Genomic DNA, 7,311 nt, shown 5'->3' on the forward strand with positions numbered 1-7,311 from the left:
TCCTGGCGCCGCTACTGGCCGCAAAGAGTTTATATGGCCAAAAAAAAAAAAAAGATTGTCGAATGAATGTCTAACGTTAAGCAAACTTTACCGCCGTCATTTAGCACAGTTTTCTCCAGAGGAACAGTGAGCAGAACTGACCTGAGACCTGCTGCTCTTTCATCATCTCCAGCTTCTCTTTATTCAGATCTGGACAGACACTTACATCATCCTGCTTCCCACCGATCTGAGTATTACCCTCACACACTTCAGACTCGTCCCTCTGTTGTACTTGAACGCTATGCCTGGCAAAGTACAATAATTAAATTCGCTGAAAAGCTTCTGGGGTCTCTCCGTAAAGGCGCGCTTGTAATTCAAATGTTAGGAAACAGATAACAGCGTTGACCGCAATGGGCGAAAGCACGCGAGAGCCATTCGACAGCAGCCAATGAGCTGTCATCATGCTTCCTGAGTCGGCAATTTAAAAGACATAAAAAAAATAATGCGAGATTTGACTAATCACCAAACCAAGCATTTTTACTTCCTGAAGTTGATATTCATGTTCCACTAAGCAAGACACCGTTTAAAGGGATCGCTGTACTGACATAATGGCAAGAGTTATGGGAGAAAGAAAAGACAATTATCCAACAGTCCCAAAATCACGTGAGCACTAAAATAGGTCATAACAACATGAAAAATGACACAATGGGTGTTTCTCAAACGGAAGGATGCATCCTCCGAAGGCAGCATATCGGCTTCCACGCCATCAAACATCGCTGAAGGCCATCTCAGTCGGAAGGTTCCGTGAAAGGCAGCTTTCCTTTTGCGTCCTTAATTCAGCTGAATTTGAAGGATGCATGGGATGTATCCTCCGCTACCTTCAATCGCACACAATCCTTTGTACCCATTCCATTTCATGAAAATAAACTGACGAAAAATGATTCAGTACTGAGCTTGTCTGAATTTATTATGAAATGTAAGACAAAAAAATAAAATAATGTTTTCAGACATGAAAGATGTTATTTTTTTGTTTTGGTGTAAATTACTCACTTAAGGCTAAACTGCCAATAATGTAAGCCACTGGGAGACTGTAGACAGCTGTGATTCATTGAATTGCAAATAACAAATAACATAAAAGTCAAATAACATAATGATTTGTAATACAAAGTATTTTTCTAAAACTAAGTTCCCTCTCATAGGTTCACTTCAATGCTGCGATGATGTCATCGCTATGGGAACACCTCCGGTGTGACGAATGTCTGAAGCCCTTATTCACTGGCCAAATAGTGCTTAGCACAGCCCTGACTCGTACTTAGGTAAACTATATCAGCGTGCTGCGCGCTATTTCATTAGATTTCATTCCCTTAAGGAAGTGAATCATCTGTCGCCCGTAGGAAAGCGTTTTTCATCATGTTCTCAGTAGGGATGGGCGATATGGGCCTAAAAATGTATCATGATAATTTATGATATTTATTGTGATAACGATATCAATGACGATAATTTAGGGTATCCTGTTTTTTTTTTTTTTTTTTTTTTTTTTGTTTTCCTGTTTTTTTTTTTTTTTTTTCTTTCCTATTTTTACCCAAAACAGGGTGTTGTGAGCAGTACACACTACTGTTTAATTCATACTGGAAGCTGGAGGGCGCCCTTGCACAGAAACTCCACATATGCATAGAAGAAGTAATGCGCCAGGAAATCACTAATATGGACAGAGGTATCCAGTGATAGCTGTAGCTGAATAAAACACAGGCAGAGAAATCTTGACTGAGGAAACGGGACGACAATAAACATGTGATTGAACAGAGTATATGGTCTGTGTTCTTCAAGCAATCTTGGGTATTTTTATAAGGATAAAGTATATTTGTGACCTTGGACCACAAAACCAGTGTTCTGTCGCTGGGGTATATTTTTAGCAATAGCCAAAAAAAACATTGTATGCGTCAAAATTATTGGTTTTTTCTTTTATGCCAAAAATCATTAGGATATTAAGTAAAGATCATGTTCCATGAAGATATTTTGTTAATTTCCTAGCGTAAATATATCAAAACCTAATTTTTGATGAGTAATATGCTTTGCTAAGAACTTCATTTGGACAACTTTAAAGATAATTTTCTCAGTGTTTAGATTTTTTGCACCCTCAGATTCCAGATATTCAAATAGTCGTATCTCGGCCAAATATTGTCCTATCATAAGATTCAATAATTCATAGGAGGGATTATTTTTTTTTTTTTTTTTTGATTTATGTATTTATATTTAGTTGGAAGTGACCCTTAAAGGGTTACTCCACCGCAAAATGAAAATTTTGTCATTAATCACTTACCTTAATACTTAATATTTCGTTCCAAACCTGTAAAAGCTTTTATTCATCTTCAGAACACAATTTAAGATATTTTGGATGAAAACAAGTAGGCTTGAGACTGTCCCATAGACTAAAACAAAAATAATGACTTTATTCAACAATTCCTCCTCTCTGTGTCTCTCCAAATCAGTGTAGTGCCATTTTGGCAAATCTGAGCAGTACGCAGGCGGTGTACGCTCTTCTGTGTCAGCCGCGATGCGCCGATGCGCTGTTTTCTTTCAAACCAAAGTGTAAATACACGTAAAAAACGTATCCTTGTGGCGCGGCTGATAAAGAAGAGCATACGCCTCCTGCATATAGCGAACTAGATGCGCGAATGAGGTGAATTCGCGTCTACCGCGACGCTCTAAACGCCTCATTCGCGCCGCGAGACCTCCAGACGCGCGTAAACGCGTCTTTACATTGACTTAACATTGAAATCATTCGCGACAGACGCACTATTCACGTTTGGTGTGAACGCAGCATTATAGTTTTCAAATGATAAATTAAGCCACTGTTTCTATAAAAGTACAAAGATGTATCGTACAGCTCCGGGTATCCACATCCCAGAGGTGGAAAGTAACGAATTACATTTACTCGCGTTACTGTAATTGAGTCGCTTTTTGTGTTGAGTATTTTTTTTGTGTAGGTTGAGTATTTTTTTTGTGTAGGCTAACTTAAGTATATTTTGTTTGAAGTATTGTACTTCGCTACATTTTAAAACACATTAATTACTGAGTAATAAAAAAAAAAAAAAAATTTCCTTCCTGGAAACTACGTCAGTAAATAATGTGCAGGAGGGCAAACTGGCGCTAAAATCACAAGAGAGATGCAGACGGACAAAACAGGCCTTATTGGTGCAGACACCGCTGAAAACGAAACCCTGAATATTCTGAAGTTGAACTCGAAGGAAAAGAAGTGAAGCCCTGGCCATATTTATGCTTTATTAAGCAGTGCAAGCTGTGCTTGCCTAGGAAGACCAAAGCAGCTAATAAAATCTCGACAAGACGTCAACCCTTCGCAAGAATATAGAGGTAAGCTAAATAATTGCATCGTTGCATTGGTGGTTAAAATGAAGCTTTGACATTTTAGCAAGAGGTTTTACACAAATTAGCCAAAAAGACAGTGGTGTGGAGTGTGCTATATGTATCGTCTGCGATAATATCACAATTGTTTTAATGATGTGCGCGCGCATTTAGAGTGTGTTCTTTAACTGTGTGATTCAGTCTGTTGAAATGCATTTAGAATGATCACAAAATTAAAGATATAGGGCCAGAAAATTTACATATTTATATCACATTCATAGAGTGAATCAAAATCACACAAAGAATGCCGTCTTTTTCCTCAAAAAAATCTTCATGATTACATATATCATTGATATATATATATCATATATATATATTATATATATATATATATATATTTATATATATATATATATATTTACAACAGGTCAGTAAACAAGTTAATTAAGAGACATGCGTTTTAGACACCATATTGACTGTTTTTTCTCTATTTCTACAACAAAAAAATAATTCCAAACACAGCCACCATAGCACAGTTTTGCGTCTCTGAGCAACATGACAGTGTTTCGTTCCTGAATGTTTCGGTTCAATCGCAATGACTCACTTATTAACAGTGACTTCCTGACACCTACTGGCCATTTTAATTTCACATGACAAGTATTTTTTGATTTTTTTTAAATAATTAATTTCTTATAATTTCAAATGAGTATTCAATATTTTATGTCTTGTATATCAAAAACATTATTCATGCATTTGTAACTGCAGTTTAAATGCATTCTTGTCCTGCATTAAACAGTGTGTAAATACATCTAAATGGCACTTCCAATGAAGCTTCTGCATTTCCTCTGCATTGAAAAGATGAGTTTGTTGATACTGATTTGCCTGGTAACAGCCTAAATGTCTTATTATTCTAAATAACTGATTCCTTTAATTAAAAACAACTGGTTTGAGATTAATAGGCCTATCCCAGGGGTGTCAAACTCAGTTCCTGGAGGGCCGTAGCCCTGCAGAGTTTAGTTCTAACCCTGCTCCAACACACCTACCATGTAGTTTTCAAATAAGCCTAAATGATTAGATTAGCTGGATCAGGTGTTTAATTAGGGTTATATCTAAACTGTGCAGGACTGTGGCCCTCAGGAACTGAGTTTGACACCCTTGGCCTGTCCCATTTTTGCCTCCCTCCCACTGTTAAAATGTAACTAAGTAATTTTTACTCTGAGTAAATTTTAAATGAGCTACTTCTTACTTTTACTTGAGTAGATTTTTAGACTGGTACTTTTACTTGTACTTAAGTAAAATTTCATTAATGTAATGGTACTTTTACTTGAGTAGAATATTTTTGTACTCTTTCCACCTCTGCCACATCCAGCGACGATGATTTTATCCTCCATTGTTGTTGTTTTTTTTCAGATTTTTACCTCTGTTCGCTACGTCATAATCACGTCACTACCAGAGCAAGCTCCTGACTGGTTAACGCGGAGCGAATTTTCGCCAAAGTTCAGATTTTTCAACTTGCCCGAAATGCTCAATTCGCGCCGCATTTTTCGCGCCGCCAGATGTCTATTCGCGTCTTTGCATTGACTTAACATGTAAATCACTCGTGCTTAACACTTCATTCGCATCTGGCGTGAACGCACCATTAGACGTTGTGACGTATGCTGTGGATAAGCTGGGGTTAGAGTGGGATATCAAGCCGGCTCAAAATCAGGCCCAGATGAAACTGGATGACGGATTGTTGTCTAGCCGCATTCCGTCTCAGCCCCGTAGGCCTCTCCCTTTAACCCAAGACCTCCACCAGTCTTGAAAACAACCTTTTTTGGCACATATTACCAATCTCACTGCTGCTGATTTCACCACGTTTTGCAAAATGGTGGAACATGGCTATGTGGTGATGACGGCTATAGAAAAGACTCTTGCAGCACATCTTGCGCCGAACTCAGCACTGTCTTGGAAGTCACGCCCCCAGTTGCCGTCCAAGCCTTGTAGGATTATGTCCACTTTGGTCGCTGGACCAAATCTTACATGGCCACTGGACAGGCCACGGCCACGCTTCATTCTATGGGTGTACTCAAGGCTTATCAAGCAGATGTGCTTAAGGTGCTGGATGAGGGGGAAGGCCTGACCCTGGAGGCTGTTAAAGAGCTCAGGCGAGCTACGGACTTGGTGCTTAGAGCTACTAAGCACACGGCTCGAGCAGTGGGCAGGTCCATGGCAGGTTTGGTATCAGTTGAGCGCAACCTTTGGCTCAGTCTCACTGACATTAAGGAAAAGGACAGAACCTTTCTTTTGGACGCCCCAATTTCTAATGTCTGTTCGGGGATTCAGTCACGACTGTCGCGGAAAAGTTTCCCGGGCAGCGAAACAGCATTCTGCCACGTTTCTTCAGCTCATCCCACACAGGGCTAGGGAAGTGGAGCCTCAACCACCTACAGCTCATTCATGCTCGTCCTCTTTGCATCACCCTAGCAAGGTCCAGAGGCGTGAGTCATCGCCTGTTGGTCCTAGGTCTCGCCCACCTGCTCGCCCACGGCAACGCAAGTGGATAGACCTGAGTTTGATGGCCAAGGCCTCTCATTCTCAGACTCCTAATAGCAGTTCTTGATTCCTTTGCTGGTCTTCGGAGGCCAGGACCTCCTTTAGAGAGTTTGGACAAACCACGCAAGCGTATTCGTCTCTATCATCGTGGCCTCCTGGCTCAGATCTTAACGGTCCCGCCACATACTGCACCATGGGCATTTTTAGGTTGAGTCCTTACGACGAGCACTTCCTTAGATACTCTGCACATTCCAGCCTTCAGAGTTCGAGAGAAAGCCTAAGGGTCATGCAAGCATGGCCTGTTTATGACAGCCTTCAAAGCCCCCACTTTTGGGGTGGTTGGCCGGCCCAACAGGGCATTTGGACATCTTCCTGCTATAGAGCTTCACGCAACTCAGGTGCTTCAGGGCCCTATGCAGGAAAATCAGGTGAAGATTCATCAAGTGCGGTAGCCCCACATATCCTACCTGTTTTTGCAGACACCAGTGGCTCTCTGCAATCAGGAGATGTCTTGGCACCTGTAGTTCAACTGTTGCCATACATAGAACGACTAAATCCCCTAGCAGACTATTGGGCTGCGTGGAGATGCCTGCCCAACGTCTCACAATTGGTACTATGCACCACTCGACACGGTTACATCATCTAATTTTGGAAAAGAGCCACCTCCTTTCATCGGGGTTCTTCCTACGATGGTACATCCTGGGGAGGCCTCGATTTTAAGTCAGGAAATTCTGTCACTCCTAGAGAAAGGGGCTATAAAGGAGATATCCCCCACTCAGATGGAGTCAGGCTTTTACAGCTGGTATTTTGTCGTGCCCAAAAAAGATGGTGGTTTACGTCCAATTTTGGACTTGCATCGATTAAATTTTGTGCTCAGAGTGAGCAAGTTCAAGATGCTAACAGTAAAGTCCATTCTGTCTCAGATCCAATCCAAAGATTGGTTTGTAACAATCGATGTAAAGGATGCATACTTTCACATCCTGATCATCAAGAGACACAGGAAGTTCCTCAGGTTTGCTTTCGAGGGGAAAGCTTACCAATATTCTGTTCTTCCGTTCGGACTAGCTCTGGCTCCTCGATTGTTTACAAAATGTATGGATGCATCTCTGGCCCCCGTTGCGGCTCCAAGGCATCAGAATTACCTGGACGATTGGCTAATATTAGCTCAATCTCAGGATCAGGCACTGACACATCGAGACTTAATGCTTGATCATCTGAGGAGCCTAGGATTACAGATGAACCTAGGCATGCCTGTCTACCACACATTTGCAGTCAATACAGACCTAAGTCAGTTCAAGATGGTGTGCCTAGTCCATGTAGGCTTGTGACTCAGACTGTTGGGTCTGATGGCAGCAGCATCCCCTGTAGTTCAGTTGGGCCTACTCCACATGCGGCCATTTCAGTGGATTTCATGTTGGGTCTGATGGCAGCAGC

This window comes from Cyprinus carpio, chromosome B16 (assembly GCF_018340385.1).
Source record: "Cyprinus carpio isolate SPL01 chromosome B16, ASM1834038v1, whole genome shotgun sequence".
Classification (NCBI taxonomy): Eukaryota; Metazoa; Chordata; class Actinopteri; order Cypriniformes; family Cyprinidae; genus Cyprinus; species Cyprinus carpio.